This window comes from Herpailurus yagouaroundi, unplaced genomic scaffold (assembly GCF_014898765.1).
Source record: "Herpailurus yagouaroundi ecotype Mexico unplaced genomic scaffold, PumYag 29, whole genome shotgun sequence".
Classification (NCBI taxonomy): domain Eukaryota; kingdom Metazoa; phylum Chordata; class Mammalia; order Carnivora; family Felidae; genus Herpailurus; species Herpailurus yagouaroundi.
In genome coordinates, this window is record NW_024412377.1 from 78,809,613 (window position 1) to 78,827,236 (window position 17,624).

Sequence of the window (17,624 nt, forward strand, 5' to 3'; positions counted from 1 at the left end):
ATCATCAAGACAGTATGGTACTTGCACAAGAACAGACACTCAGATCAATGGAACAGAATAGAGAACCCGGAAATGGACCCACAAACGTATGGCCAACTAATCTTTGACAAAGCAGGAAAGAATATCCAATGGTAAAGACAGTCTCTTCAGCAAGTGGTGCTGGGAAAACTGGACAGAAATATGCAGAATAATGAACCTGGGCCACTCTTTTACACCATACACAAACATAAACTCAAAATGGATGAAAGACCTAAATGTAAGACAGGAAGCCATCAAAATCTTCGAGGAGAAAGCAGGCAAAAATGATCTTGATGTTGACCGCAGCAACTTCTTACTCAACACATCTCCAGAGGCAAGGGAAACAAAAGCAAAAATGAACTACTGGGACCTCAACAAAATAAAAAGCTTTTGCACAGCGAAAGAAACAATCAGCGAAACTAAAAGGCAACCGACAGAAGGGCAGAAGATATTTGCAAGCAGCATATCAGATAAAGGGTTAGTATCCAAAATCTATAAAGAACTTATCAAATTCAACACCCAAAAAACAAATAATCCAGTGAAGAAATGGGAAAAAGATATGAATAGACACTTCTTCAAAGAAGACATCCAGAAGGCCAACCGACACATGAAAAATGCTCCACATCACTCATCATCAGGGAAATACAGATCAAAACCACAATGAGATCCCACCTCACACCTGTCAGATTGGCTCACATTAACAGCTCAGGCAACAATAGATGTTGGCGAGGATGTGGAGAAAGAGGATTTCTTTTGCATTGTTGGTGGGAATGCAAGCTGGTGCAGCCATCTGGAAAACAGTATGGAGGGTCCTCAAAAAATTAAAAATATAACTACCCTACTACCTAGCAATTGCACTACTAGGTATTTATCCACGGGATACAGGTGTGCTGTTTTGAAGGGACACATGCATCCCCATGTTTATACAGCACTATCAACAATAGCCAAAGTATAGAAAGAGCCCAAATGTCCATCGATGGATGAATGGATAAAGAAGAGGTGGTATATATATACAATGGAGTATTACTCAGCAATCAAAAAGAAGGAAATCTTGCCATTTGCAACTACGTGGATGGAACTGGAGGGTATTATGCTGTGAAATTAGTCAGTCAGAGAAAGACAAAAATCCTATGACTTCACTCATATGAGGACTTTAAGAGACAAAACAGATCAACATAAGGGAAGGGAAACAAAAATAATATAAAAACAGGGAGGGGGACAAAGCATAAGAGACTTATAAATATGGAGAACAGAGGGTTACTGGAGGGGGTGTGGGAGGGGGGAATGGGCTAAATGGTAAGGGGCACTAAGGAATTACTCCTGAAATCATCATTGCACTATATGCTAACTATTTTGGATGTAAATTAAAAAAGAATAAAGTATTATGTTGAAAAAAAAAATTAAAAAAAAAATAAAAAAAAAAGAGTTCTTGCATTAGGAAATGTGAGAGGTAAAAACTGGCAATAGAAATGAAGAAACGCAGACAGATTTGGGGCTGGGGCTGGGCATTAAGAATTTAATATTACACTAGGTTTCCCCCATGATTTAAAATTCCAATTTTGTATATATCTAAAAAATATTTTTAATACTGATTTTTCTAAATGTTTTGTATTTTAATACTTTTAATATATTTGTAATTTATTTTTCTGCTAAACCTGTCAACATTTTTGGATAAGCCATTTTATTGCAATGGGAGCATATGTTAATGCGGCAAAGCACATGCTGTGCTTAGAAAAATGCCCTTATTTCTCTAATCCTCACATTATGTGATCTTTTTACAGTGAAATTTCTCAGACTAGGATATAGTTGACTAATGTTAATCACATACTGACAGATAGTTTTTAAGTAATTGTAAAGCTTCACAAACACTTACTGAATTCTGAGAAATAATCTAAGATGTGTCAGATGAATAAAACCATGAAGGTGAGTGCTCAAATGAGAGACTGTGAAAAGAAAAATAAAATGAGTAGCAACAAACTCCTTAAAATAATTATGAATGAGGTGATGAGTGTTCATCTATACTTTAGTCACTTCAGATGAGTACCATCATAAGACACTGCCATTTCATTCTGAGAAATTAATGTCAAACTCTAGCATCCACTGTACTCCTGATAACTTTGAAGATCTCAACAGAACACACATTTCCAGAATCATTTAATATGTTCTAAAATGAAGTTTAATACAGGCCTCCGGTTTAAAAGTGTGTTTCTTAATCCGAGAGTGAAATTTTGAAACATAAGAACTGCACAATCATTAAGTATAAACAATGCTTATTTATTTATTTGTTTATTTATTGAATTCCAAGCAGGCTCCACAGTGTCAGTGCAGAGCCCAACACAGGGCTCGAACTCACCAACGCTGAGATGCTGACCTGAGCCGAAACCAAGAGTCAAATGCTCAACTGACTAAACCACCCACATGCCCCTAAAAATGCTTTTTAAATGCTATTATGTAGGGGCCTGTGGGTGGCTTAGTCAGTTGAGCATCTTACTGTTGGTTTCAGTTCAGGTCAGCATCTCAGGGTTGGTGAGCTCGAGTCCTTTGTTGGGCTCTGCACTGACAGTGTAGAGCCTGCTTGGGATTCTCTCTCTCTCCGTCTCTCTGCCCCTCCCCTGCTCTCACTCTCTCTCTTCTACTTTCTCAAAATAATTAAATTAAATATTGAAAACAACAAATATATATATTTTTAAATTAAAAAAAATGCTGTTAGATACCACTATGGGTTGTATGGTGTCACAGTATGAGCGCCACACTGATGATCCCACCTATACCACTCAGAAGCTGTGCACTCTTGGAGAATCACTGAACTTCTGTACACCTGTTTCCCCATATGAGAAATAAAGTGGTTGGACTACTGAGGTGCATTCCAACTCCAAAGTGTTACAGTTTCCGCCATAAATTATGATGTATATGGAAGTATTTCCAACAGTCATTAAAAAAAGCTATAATAATTTCACAATATTTCTAATAGTCCACAATTTCTCTTTCTCAGTTAATATTATTTGCTTAGACCCTAGCACAGTTATCTTATTTGGGACAGGTATTTGGAAACTGGATCACACTATTTCACTGTCTGGAAAGTGCCCTGAAAAGGATGAGGAAAACAGTGAACACAAATATGTATTCAGAGGCAACTTTCCTCTTTGGATTTATTTTACTTTCTAAATATTTTATAATGAACATGTATTTTTTTACCACGTTAATTAAAATGTTTATTGAGACAATTCTAGATTCACACAAAGCTCTAAGAAATATACAAAGAGATCCTGTTTATATTTTACCCTATTTCCACCAAGGAAATTTGCAAAACTATAGTATAATATTACAACCGATATATTGATATTTATACATTGCACCAGTCTTACTCAAGTTTCTCCAGTTTCACTTGTTATTGACCTGGGTGAGTGTGTGAGTCCAGAGTTTAATTAAACCACTCCATGAGAGTGCTGCCTTAGCATCCATTTATGTGGCCATGCAGACTACAGAGGTCTTGAAATAAGAGTAGCCATCCCATAATTGCATGCCCAAGATAGCAGCCCACAGAGTCACAGCAAATGTGAGCTCCTGACACAACTACTCCAACACCCCTTGTGAGCAACAGTCTCTCATGCCTCTTACAGTCTTCCCCTTGTATGCCCCTTAGAAAAGATCCCTGTGGAGCTTACCAAAACCCCACTCTGTTTTGTTCTATTTTTTTGTTTCAAGTTTTTAATTAAACTCTAGCTAGTTAACATATAGTGTAATAATGGTTTCAGGAGTAGAATGTAGTGATTCATCACTTACATACAACACTCAATGCTCATCCCAACAAGTGCCCTCTTTGATAGCCATCACCCATTTAGCCCTTACCCCCGGCCCACCTCCCCTCCAGCGGCCCTCAGTTTGTTCTCTATTGTTAAGAGTCTCTTATGGTTTGCCTCCCTCTCTTTTTGGTTTAAATTGACCAATCCAGCTTTAGCTCAGGAATCGCAAAGGCCTCCACCATGGACCCTAACAGAGCCACATGCTCCAGGTCCCATTGCCCTTTCCTGCCTGGACCCCACTTCCCATGTGCCCTCTTTAAGCATGCCATACTGCCTCAGGACTTGTGAGAAACTTTAATTTCCCTGTGGTATTTTATTAAACCATTAAAAGTGACATAAATTATTAAAGTTCCTAGCAAATTTGGGTTCATTAAATACTTTAGAAATATATGTTTTTTTTTTAACTTTCAGGGAGTTTTCCAATAAGAAAAAAGAGTCTTAAAATGTCTGACTTTTGAGATTTTTATTATTACATATTCATTTTCTTTTTAAAAATGTGATAGTATTTAAATTATATTTTTAACTATGGTTATGGTCATGATTATATACAGTTCATTTGAAGCATAAGCACAGTCAATTAAATTAAACAAATTAATGAGGAAATTTCAGGACATCATGAACTCATCTGAAATTGTAACAAGCATGGCATAGTCTCTAAGAGTTCCTAAAATACATTTGAAATTGAAGAAAATTGTTATACTATGGTTAAACTACCAAATCGGTTATAAGCAGCAACTGGCAATGAAAATTCTAAGAAATATCTAGAAGTTTAAATAAGATGAGTCTTGTAATTGTAAAGGAATCAAAACCTGAGCAGCAATTCTGCCAAAAACTCCTTAAGCAATGATTAATATAAAATTACTTAATGTGCTAAGGCCTTTTAGAGAGAAAATCCTAGCATTTTTTTGCAATTACAAAAAGAAAATACACACTATTTAAAAATATTAGGATAAGTATAATGAAAAACACAATAAAAATCCCACATTTTAAAAACTAGCTTCTGATTTCCTCCCTATCACATTCCCTGCTCAAGCTTCCTGATGTCACACAGCTGCTGACTCTAGGCTTTTTCCCTCCCCAACCAAGGACCACCCTACAAGTGAGCTGTGGCACCATACAAGCTAGAATGCCTCCCTTGTTTCTTAAATAATATGTCCATGATAGCAACTGAGATGTATAGCAATAAAGTACATTTTCTGCTTGGTTTGTCAGCTATGTATAATAGTCACTATTAAAAACGTTCAAACATTCCTTCCTTCAATGCTGAAGTATGCAGAGTTCCCAAGAGTCTACTCATCAAAAATGTAAATCACATGAGTGACGGAATCACTGAATAGCAAAATCAAATTAAAAAAAAAAAAAACAAAAAACAGCAATGTCAGGAAGCTTCCACAACAGAAGCTAAGTAGGGATGCACCACAGATTAAAAGATCATTCATACACAGTGAAGCCCACCAGGATATCACACAGTGTCCCACTGGACTTGCTTCCTCATTTCAGGGCGAGTTCAGAAGGACACAGGCAGAACAGGGGAAAATCGAAAATGCACTGAATTAGAGAGTCCCGTGGCAATCCAAAAGCTAAACAAGATAAATGACATTTAATGATCTCTGGTTGGCTGGCTGAAGCGTAGTGCTTCTCCTCCATTAGCATACATAAATGCATACTACATTACAAACTCAGCTTCCATCATATTTCATACTTTAAACATTTCTATATTTTTTACCACACTGTCTAAAATGCTCTAAATAGCACTCAAGAACCTCTGCTTTGTTTTGTTTTGTTTCATCCTCTTCCTCAAGCCTTTTTTTTTTTTTTTTCTCTATCCTTATTTCTGTTTGGTACATTTATCTTATTAGGACTAATACCTAATATACTATGCCCAATGTCGTTGGAGTTAATGCTGTTACTCACTTGTACTTTCTTCCTTGCTCCTTTATGAATTCTACTAAAGGACCCAAGGTTCAGTAAATATTTACTAATTAATGGGCTCAGAGCAAAGCTCTGTATGAGTAAGTCAATTGTTACACCTTTGTAGTTGTGATCAATTCTATTTTCAAGGATGTACCTGGGAAGGGGCTTTCAAGTTAAGTTTCAGATCTGAAAGTTCTGAGGAGATCCCCACCATGAGGAGGAAGATCAGAGGAGAAAGTGGAATCGGCAGTATTTAAATAGTTTTGTTTTGTTTTTCTTTTTAGTATATGGATTTTAAAAGCCAGATTTTTATTTGAAAAAAAAAAGTTCCACTGCCAAAAATATTTTAAAACCATTATTTTGCAAGTGTTTGTCCAAATTTTGTCTCTTTTGCACATGTGAGTAAATAATATCATATATGTGACTCAAGAGTATGCATATGTATTTTACTTCAATAAGTCAAACAAGACAATTAGAATTGTATTTGAAATACAGTGCACAAGATAGGAAACATAATGAGGTAAATTTGTGTATGTATGTGTAAGATAGATTATATGTAATTCAAACCCTGAATTACAGTTCCAATTATATGCATTGACTTTTTCTACTCAAAATATCACTTTGTAACAAAAACAATGCTGTGTATCTACGATAACCTTTTGTAGTTAATATTTATTTCCTTCCCCATATTTCTGTGATTTTCCCATTTACGGAATGTTTCTGATTATTATTCACAATTCTTTTAAAAGCAGATATAGAAAATGTTTTAATATTGCAATCTCAAGTTTTGAAGATAAATAGAAGTTACGACGACTTTGTTTATATGGTTCTTTGCTGTTAATTATATTTATCACTAGTATCAAAAATTTTATGCTGACTTGTGGGAAAATCTTAGTATTACTAATGGCTCACAATTTTTTTTATATCCACAGGGATGATTCTGCCAACAACATTAGCTTTTAATTTCATACAACTCATGAACTGTGTTATTACTGTATATCTCCACTATCACTATTGCTTATTTTTTACAGATACTAGATTTGTTCACCTATGGAGGCATGAAAATGGGACATATTCCACAGAAGTTTCCAAGTAGAAGCCTCTCTTTTCTTTTGTTTTTTAATGTTTATTTAATTTGAGAGAGAGAAAGCATGTGGGAGCAGAGAAGAGGGGCATGGGGTGGGGGGTGAAGAGAGAGAGAAAGAGAGAGAGAGAGAAAGAGAGAGAGAGACAGAGAGAGAGAGAGAGAGAGAGAGAGAGAGAGAGAAAATCTCAAGCAGGCTCCACAACCAGCACAGAATGCAAGGTGGGGCTTAATCTCACATAACCTGAGCCCAAATTGACTGAGCCACTCAGGTGCCCCAGCCTCTCTTTTCTAATCACCAAAATTTTCTGTCTGGGACAAATTGTTTACACATTTATTTTTAAACCCTGTAGAGGCAAAAGGAAAAATAATTTATTCTCCAGAAGCAATAACTTTATATCCCTTGTCCATTTTTGTTTCAGGCATTTCCTCAGCTCCACTGAATCCACTTTAAAATAATATACTCAGAATCAATTGCAGTATACAGTTAATCTCATGATGAAATAAAGTAATTATTGAAAGAAAATTACTAAAAAAATACTTTTTCAGGAAAAGGAAGAGGAACATTGATCATGTCAACAAAGATAAGAAAGCAATTGATGGATGGGCTATTTGCTCAGAATCACAATAAAGGCTCTTTGAAGGGTTCTCTTAGAGACCATCCAGAATACAGAGGTGTGGTTCACTTATTAGATGGCCATAAGGAGAGCATTTTCATCTGAAGTGAACCCTAAAAAAAAGGAAAAAAAAGGAAAACCTCCTGTTTTTGTAAGGACTGAGCTACAGTACTGAACTAAATTAAATACTATTTTCTAGAGAACTAAAATAGGACTCTACCTTGATGGTTTATGGGAGTTAATGTAAATGATTTAAAAAATACCTACAGTTTATGGTAATAACTTTTAGCTCTCATTTTATGGCCATATTAAGAAAGAATCAAAGTTCCCTCCCTTCTTAAAAAAATAACTTTAGGAAGACTAGTTTATAAAAGAAACAAAAACAGTACACGAAAGTCAGTTACTGAGGACTCCATTAACTTCTGTAACTAGCCCAAAGATGTGCTCCACTGTATCAGTTCACAATGCACATGGTTCATACTAGATTTCAGCAAAACTACAAATCATTACATGCTATGCACTTTCATTATCACCTATGAATAGTTTAGATGGAATATTAAGCCTACAAAATATAAGAGAAAGGGATAGAGGATGGAAACAACTCATCTACAAAGAAAAGGGTATTTATCATGTCTACAGGGAGAAAAAGTATAATATTTGGATAACTGTGGTGACTGGAAGAGAAGGTGGCAAAATATTATGAAATAGGTTCTTGAATAATTGTGATGGAAAAGAAAATGCCACCGAATAGGAAGTCTTGGAGAACATATTTTAACTAGCTAGCAGAGTGCATTTTATAATTCCCCCAAATTACTTGCAAACATTGGCATAGCATAATTAGCATATTACACACAATAGATTAATATTTAGAGAAAAACTGCACAGTTTGAATTTAGGAGATGGCCTATTCAAAGACATAGATTCATTAAATGAACCTGTGTTGAGGAAAAAATCCAGGGTTTTCTTTGTCTTCCTAACAAAACAGTGGGGCAATGTGTCCTTTACTGTGTTATTCCCAAGCTCTGTCTAAAAGAAGGGTAAGTTTACTGTAAATATGCATTTTGATGAAGATGAGAGCACGTATTTATTTCTGAATATCTTTGTGAAAAAATCGTTTAATATTTTAAAATGTAATACTTATTACTCTAAACTAACAAAAAATTGCCTTTGGAGCAATTGAGAAAAAATTTTATAAACATTTCTCAATTCTTATTAGTAAAGATTGTTCAAATATACATATTTTTTATTAGGGTCTTCAGACTTTTTAAAGATGGACTCCCACATGTTTTGAGAAAGAGTATTTATTTAACAGCATTTTATATAATTTAGGATTGCAATATACCTGTGAGGTCTTGGGAGGAAAAGTCTAGGAAAAAGAATTTTGATTCCTTTAACAAAGAACTTACTTCTGGTACATCCGGATGGCTCAGTGGTTGAACATCTGACTCTCTGTTTCATGACCTCACGGTTCATGGGTTCAAGCCCTGGGTTAGGCTCTGTGTGTTAACAGCTATGGAGCCTGCTTGGGATATTCTCATTCTCATTCTCATTCTCATTCTCTCTCTCTCTCTCTCTCTCTCTCTCTCTCTCTCTCTCTGCCTCTCCTTGCTTGCACCCTCTGTTACTCTTTCTCAAAATAAATAAATAAGCTTAAAAAATAAAAAAGAAGAACATACTTCTTTGACACTTGACAAAGTCACTTCTTTGACAAGGTATTATTCTTTTAAATAAAGTAATTTTTGGCATAATCATGAGAAGATATGGAGCAGTGGGATGAAAAGGGCAGTAATTCCAAACATCATTTAAATTTATGTTATTGCTTTAAAGCCTTACAAACATTTCTCATTATACCTTTAAACTCGGATGAATACAGAAGAGCCTTTTCAGCCTGTTGCAGATATGGGTCCTAAGCTATATGCCCATGTTAGCATTGTAGAAGATAATAGACAATATTTAATTGTAGCCACACTGAAAAACGGAAGAGCAAAAACAGAAATGGAATTATAATAATACTGCTTAGTGATAAGCTTTTCAACCTTTTAGAAGCCTCCCAGTCATAAAGAACAAGCAGCACTTGGTTCAAATATGACCTCAAAAAGTTGTTTGTGTGAATTTATAAACAGAGAGGTCTTCTTGGAAAAAGAGATGATACCACTCTGCATTACTACTGTAATTGCTTCTGTACTGACAGCTTTAAGTTTCTCTTAAAGAAATATTATAGAGATTGACTATTACTCTGAATTCTCAAGGTCTAATTAAATACTTTTGCCAACACAGCAGAAAGGTAGAAGAGTAATCTAATTGAAGTTGATTATTTTAGTCAGTTTGAAGAGCTATAGCAAAATACCATAGACTGGGTGGCTTAAACAACAGACATTTATTTTTCATAATACTAGAGGCTGGAAAGTCCAAGATCAAGTTAGCAGAAAATGCAATGTCCTGTGAGAGCCCACTTCCTGGTTTATAGATAGCCACATCTTCATTGGGCCTACAGAGTGAGTTCTAGTCTCTTTATTTTAGAAATGTACTAATTTCATCCTGAGGGCTTCACTTTCATGACCTCATTTAAATCTAACCACCACTCCTATACTCCATCTCCAAACACAGTCACATTGAAGTTGAAGGTTTCAAAATATGAATGGGGGGGGGGGCAAAAGGAAGGGGGGGATAAACAGGCAATCCATAATACTGACCATCTGTAAAGGGATTGAAATCCTCATTTTCTTAGGATCAAGAACTCAGTAATTCAGCAAAAATTTATTAATCTCTTTTGAAATTAAAAGAGTCAATAAACCACAAATTTAATACCTATGAATGAATTCCAGAGATTAGACATGGCAAAGGACTTTATTTAGTAATAGCAACAGTAAAAACCACATGTTTTTTAGTTCTTTATTGGGTGAGAATTTCACATTGCCCCTAAACTAGATCTAGAAACATTATCACTGGATATTGGTCTGACTACCTATCACTCCAGTGAAATATATTCCGTTAGATGATTTCATCTTTACTGGGTATAATTTGTACAACTATGTACTTGGAAAGCTCTTCAATGTAAAAAAAAGAAAAAAAAAGAATCTTACAAAAAGGAAGTTATTGCTAACTAGACTTGAAAGAACTAATGAATCATTCACTGGAAAACCTCACTTGAACAGGAAGTTTAACATCATTTGGGTATCACCTTTTTTTCATTTAAATGCAGGAATTAATTGTAAAGTGAATCTCACTCATTCCCATTAAGTAGTAAAGAAGTGTGGTGTGATGCAGTTTACAGATACTTAAGACAACCAAAGAACAATTTTCACACCTCATTGCTACACATAAATGAGAAGTAAAATGAAATCTAAGACATATAATAGGAGCCCTTTAGGCTCTCTGATCACTCATTATGTGGATTTTCCCCCTACAGTGTCACATTAGCTTCCCTGCTTTATACACCAGAACTAAACATGATTCAGATCAGATGTAAATGTTGCAGGTATTATTAGAACTCTGTAAACTCTTTCAGCTCAAGTGATTGAAACAGAACCTAATTTTTCATTTGCACAATGTTGACTAAATCATATTTCCCCAGACTTTTATTTCTCATTCATGTTAATGGGACCAATGTGTGTGTGTGTGTGTGTGTGTGTGTGTGTGTGTGTGTGTGTATATAAAATAACAGAATAATTTGGGTATTTGATTAATAAGTATACTTATTACACCTTGCAAAATATCAATTCAACTTTATCTTGAATTTTAAAAAAATGAATGAAATATATTGGCAGGACCTGTTTTCCTACAACTATGTCTATAGACATATAGGTAGATGTCTGATTATATAAATTTTCCTTCGTGCTAAAAAGCAAAAATTATCTGTATAATTTGGTAAGATTATTTAGTATAAATTCAACTTTTAAAAATATCCTTACAACAAACACCCTGACATTAATATGAAGTGTCAGGTGCCAGGGAGGCTCAGTCAGTTAGGCATCCAGCTCTTGGTTTTGGCTCAGGTCATGATCCAACAGTTTGTGAGTTTGAGCCCTGTGTTGGGCTCTATGCTGACAGCATGAAGCTTGCATGGTATTCTCTCTCTGTCTCTCTCTCTGTCTCTCTCTCTCTCTCTCTGCCCTCCCCCGCTCATGCACATGCATGGGTTCTCTCTCTCTCTCAAAATAAAGAAATATTCAAAAAATATATGAAGTGTTTCTGAACTAACAACAAATGGTATAGGGAATTATATTCAGAGTTTTGTAGTCACTAAATGTGCTGTGCCCACATATAAAACAAGCATGAGATCCTACTTCCCCACTCAACCATATGCGTAATCTTCAACAATGTGCTAAACTCAATAAGCCTCAGTTTCCTCATGTAAAATGGAAATAGTACTAGCTAGTAACTATCTTATTGATTTCTGGAATTAGATGGGGTGATGCAGTCAAAGCTCTTAGATGATACCTCACATGGGATCAATAACAGGAAGCTATTTTTTCCCCTGAGATGTTAAATTCAAGTTAGTTAACATATAGTTTGGCATTGGTTTCAGGAGTAGAATTTAATGACTTATCACTTAGGTGTAACACCCAATGCTCATCCCAACAAGTACCCTCCTTAATGCCCATCACCCATTTGGTGCATCACCCACTCACCTCCCCTCCAGCAACCCTCAGTTTGTTCTCTGTAGTTAAGAGTCTTTTACGGTTTGCCTCCCTCTGTGTTTTTATCTTATTTTATTTTTTCCTTCCCTTCCCCTATGTTCATCAGTTTTGTTTTCTAAATTCCACATGAGTGAAATCATATGGTATTTGTCTCTCTCTGACTTATTTTGCCTAGCATGATACACTCTAGTTCCCTCCACATCATTAAAAATGGCAAGATTTTATTCTTTTTGATCGCTAATAGTGTGTGTATATACATATATATATATATACAATTATTATATTATTACACATTATTCCATAATTTGGCTATTGTTCATAGTAGTGCTGTAAACATTAGAGTGCATGTGCCCATTAAAATCAGTATTTTTGCATCCTTTGGATAAATATTGAGTAGTGCAGCTGCTGGGTTGAAGGGTAGTTCTATTTTTAACTCTCTGAGGAACCTCCATACTGTTTTCCAGAGTGGCTGCACCAGTTTGCATTCCCACTAGCAATGCAAGAGGGTTCCCCTTTTGCTGCATCCTCATTAAAATCTGTTATTTTCTGAGCTGTTAATTCTTACAGGTATGAGGTGGTATCTCATTGTGGTTTTGATTTGTATTTCCTTAATGATGAGTGATGCTGAGCATCTTTTCATGTGTCTATTAACCATCTGGATGTCTTCTTTGGAAAAATGTTTGTCCACGTCTTCTGCCCATTTCTTCACTAGATTATTGGCTTTTTGGGTATTGAGTTTGATAAGTTCTTACTAGATTTTGGATACTAGCCCTTTATCAGATATGTCATTTGCAAATATCTTCTCCCATTTTTCAGGCTGCTTTTAGTTCTGTTGATTGTTTCCTTCACTGTGCAGAAGTTTTTTTTATCTTGATGAAGTTCCAGTCATTCATTTTTTTCTTTTGTTTCCCTTGCCTCTGGAGATGTGTCTAGTTAAGAAGCTGTTCCAGCTGAGGTCAAAGAGGTTGCTGCCTTCGTTCTCCTCTAGAATTTTGATGGTTTCTTCACATCTAGATCTTCCATCCATTTTGAATTTATTTTGTGTAGGGTGTAAGAATGTAGCCAAGTTTCATTCTTCTGCATGTCACTGTCCAGTTTTCCCCGCACCATTTGTTGAAGAGACTGTCTTTTTCCCATTGGATATTCTTTCCTGCTTTGTTGAAGATGAGCTGACCATATAGTTTTGGGTCCATTTCTGGGTTCTCTATTCTGTTTCATTGGTCTATGCATCTGTTTTTGTGCCAGTACCATACTGTCTTGATGATTACAGCCTTGTAATATACCACAAAGTCCAGAATTGGGCCTTCAGCTTTTCAAAAATGACTTTGGCTATTTGGGGTCTTTTCTGGTTCCATATTAATTTTATAATTGATCTAGCTCTGTGAAGCATGTTGGTGTTATTTTGATAGGGATCACACTGAATGTGTAGATTGCTTTAGGTAGTATAGACATTCCAACAATAATTTGTTCTTCTAATCCGTGAGCTGGGGATGTTCTTCCATTTCTTGGTGTTGTCCCAATTTTTTTCATAAGTGTTCTATAGTTATTAGTGTACAGATATTTTATCTCTTTCATTAGGTTTATTCCTAGGTATCTTATGGTTTTGGTGCAACTGTAAATGGGATCAATTCCTTCATTTTCCTTTCTGTTGCTTCATTATTGGTGTATAGAAATTCAAGAGATTTCTGTACATTGACATATCCTGTGACTTTGCTGAATTCACGTATCAGTTCTAGAAATTTTTTAGTGGAGTCTTTCAGGTTTTCTACAGAGTACTATGTCATCTGCAAAGAGTGAAAATTTGACTTCTTCCTTGCCAATTTGAATGTCTTTTAATTCTTTTCATTGATTGCTAGGCTAGGATTTCCAGTACTATGTTAAACAACAGTGATGACTGTGGACATCCCTGCTGTGTTCCTCTCCTTAGGGGAAAGGCTCTCAGTTTTTCCTCATTGAGGGTGATCAGCTGTGGGTCTTTAATATATGGCCTTTATAATGTTGAGGTCCTTTTATCCCTACTTTTTTCATGGTTTTTATCAAGAAAGGATGCTGTATTTTGTCAAAGATTTTTTCTGCTTCTATTGAGAGGATCATATACATCCTATTCTTTCTTTTATTAATGTGGTATATCATATTGATTGATTTGTGGATACTGAAACAGCCCTGCAGCTCAGGTATAAATCCCACTTGTTCATGGTGAATAATTTTTTTAATGTACTATTGGATTCAATTTGCTAGTATCTTGTTGAGAATTTTTGCATACATGTTCATCAGGGATATTGGTCTGTAATTCTCCTTTATAGTGGGATCTTTGATTTTGGAATCAAGGTAATGCTAGCCTCATAGAATGAGTTTGGTAGTTTTTCTTTCTATATTTTCTATATATTTTTTTGAACAGTTTCATTTCTATATTTTTCTGAACAGTTTCAGAAGAGTAGTTATTAATTTTTTCTTTAAATGTATGGTAGAATTCCCTGGGAAGCCATCCAGCCCTGGACTCTTATTTATTGGGAGATTTTTTGATTACTGGTTCAATTTCTTTACTGGTTATGGGTATGTTCAAATTTTCTATTTCCTCCTGTTTTAGTTTTGGTAGTTTCTATGTTTCCAGGAATTTATACATTTCTTCCAGATTGTACAATTTTTTGGCATATAACTGCTCATAATATTCTCTCACAATGGCCTGAATTTCTCTGATGTTATTTGTGATCTCTCTTCCTTCATTTGTGGTTTTTTTATATGTGTCCTTTCTCTTTTCTTTTTAAGTCTGGCTAGGTGTTTATAAATTTTGTTACTCTTTCAAAGTACCAGCTCTTAATATCACTGAACATCCTACTGTTTTTTTTATTTTTGATATCATTGATTTATGTTCTAATCTTTATTATTTCCCTTCTTCTGTTGGTTTTGCACCTTATTTACTATACTTTTTTCAGCTCCCTCGGTTTCAGATTAGATTGTGTATTTGAGCCTCTCCTTGCTTCTTGAGGAAGACCTGTACTTCTATATATGACCTCTTATGACTGCCTTTGCTATATCCCAAAGGTTTTGGACTATTGTGTTTTCATTTTCATTTGCTTCCATATATATACATAAATATATTTTTTATTTCTTATTTAATTTCCTGATTAACACATTCATTCTTTAGTAGGATGTTCTTTAACCTCCATGTATTTGTGGTCATTCCAAATTTTTTTCTTGTGGTTGACTTCAAGTTTCATAGTATTCTGGCCTGAAAATATGCATGGTATAATCTCAGTCTTTTTTTACTGGTTGAGGCCTGATGTGTGACTGCATATGTGATCTGTTCTGGAGAATGTTCCATGTGTACTTGAAAAGAATGTGTTTTCTACTGCTTTAGGAAGAAAACTCGCAATACATCCATCTGTTAAGTCCATTTGGCCCAGTGTGTCATTCAAAGCCATTGTTTCCTTGTTGATCTTCTGCTTAGATAATCTGTCCATTGTTGTAAGTCGAATGCTAAACACCCCTACTATTGCTGTATTTTTATCAATGAGTTTCTATAAGTCTGTTATTAATGGATTTATATATTTAGCTTCTTCCAAGTTGGGAGCATAAATATTTACAATTGTTAGATCCTCTTGTTGGATAGACCCCCTTATTATGATATAGTGCCTTTTTCATCTCCTATTAGAGTCTTTGGTTTAAAATCTAGTTTGTCTGATGTATGTATGGATACTCTGGCTTTCTTTTGACATCTGTGACCATGGTAGATGGTTCTCTACCACCTTATTTTCAATATGCAGGTGTCTTTAGGCCTAAAATGAGTCTCTTGTAAGTAGCATATAGATGGGTCTCATTTTCATATACATTCTAATACCCTATGTCTTTTGAATGGAGCCTTTAGTCCATTTACCTTCAGAGTAATTATCAATAGATATGAATTTAGTGGCATTGTTTACCTATAAATTTTCTGTTCCTGTATATTTTCTCTGTTGCCTTCTAGTTCTTTTTTGCTTTTGATCACTCTTACCCATTCAAAGTTTCCCCTTCAATAATTCTTGCAGACATGGTTTAATGTTCATGAACTCCTTTAGTTTTTGCTTGTTTTGGAAACTGTTTATCTCTTCATCTCTTCTGAATGACAGCCTTACTGGCAATCTTGGCTACATATTTGGAAACCTTCTTTTCATTATTTTTATTTAAGTATACAGCCATACTAATTAGATAACAGGAGTTATCTAACAGGAGTTAAATCTGTTTTCTTTAAAAAAAAAACATGAGTAAACGGAACTATGAATGAACTGAAGTATTCTAATAATGCTATTAGGGACAAAACTAAATAAACAGATGTCTGTTCCTGATATATTAACTCTTGTTGTTGCATCTAGTATATTCTAATACTTGTATGTCCAGTGCAAATTGGGACAATGATGATGATGTTAATAATAATATTGGAGACTAGTTACCTAATAACCTATACTTGGTTACAACTGTTATGCTTCATTAATGTTTACTTTAACTTTAAAATATAAAAGTACTCATTAAAATGTATTTTTTTCTAAATTTTCTTGAAATATTTTTATATCATAGACAAGTTAAGTATTAATTGTGAAAAGATAAAAGTGAGGATAGTCTATGAATACAAATTCTGTGCTCTTTCATGTTAGCTCAGGGACTCCTGAATTTCTTATAGGTGTTCCTGACTCTGTATCAACAACCCCACTTCAAATGTTGCTCCCGAGTGTCTTTGAGTTTACTACTGCAGCTTTTGTCTTCAAAGAGATTAACAAATTCTGAAAAACATTAGCATTAACAGAAAATCCTTTTGTTCACTGCCTCATAAACAGAAAGGATGGAAGAACATTCACAAAAGAAGGAATTGGGAAATAAATTGAGATATTCCTTTACTTATAAATTTCTTTTTATTTACTATAATCAAATGTAAAATAAAGATATTGGATGAGGCACATTCTAAATAAGTTATATTGCAAGACGCAAAAAACTCTAAGAGAAGGTAAACTAGATTTTAAATAACCATAGAAATGCTGCATATCCAAATGGTATGAAAGGGTGAGGAGAGATAATATTTTTAAAGAATATGTCTTTAGCAAGAATTTAACTCTGAGTCCAGGCCTCCAGAGGAAAAGGAAGGAGTGTTGCCTCCCTAAAGAATTTCTGACAAAAGAGTTGAATGCAATTACTTGAAGGACTTGGTATGTTTCTCTTTCAGTGTGGAGAGAGGTGGAACAGTGTCAGAGGAATCTAAAGACCAATAGGCTGAAACAACTGTGGCACCAGACAAAAGGCCTGGAAAGTACTCCATTCACAGAGATGGTTGAAGCAAGGATGCTGGCACATTTCCCTGAATCAGACACAGGCTACCTAGGAAACAAACAGCATAGGCTTCTCTTGTGTTCTGTGCAAAAGGCTTCCTAGAAAGGTAAAGAGGTCTTATAAGGTAAAGGGTGGAAGATCACTGGATGTCCAGGGCTGTGGATGAAGTCCAGTCAAAAGAGATACAGATGTTTGCCATGAGGAAGCATGGCATCCCCAGAATGGGTTGTCTCCAAAGAAACCATAAAATGAC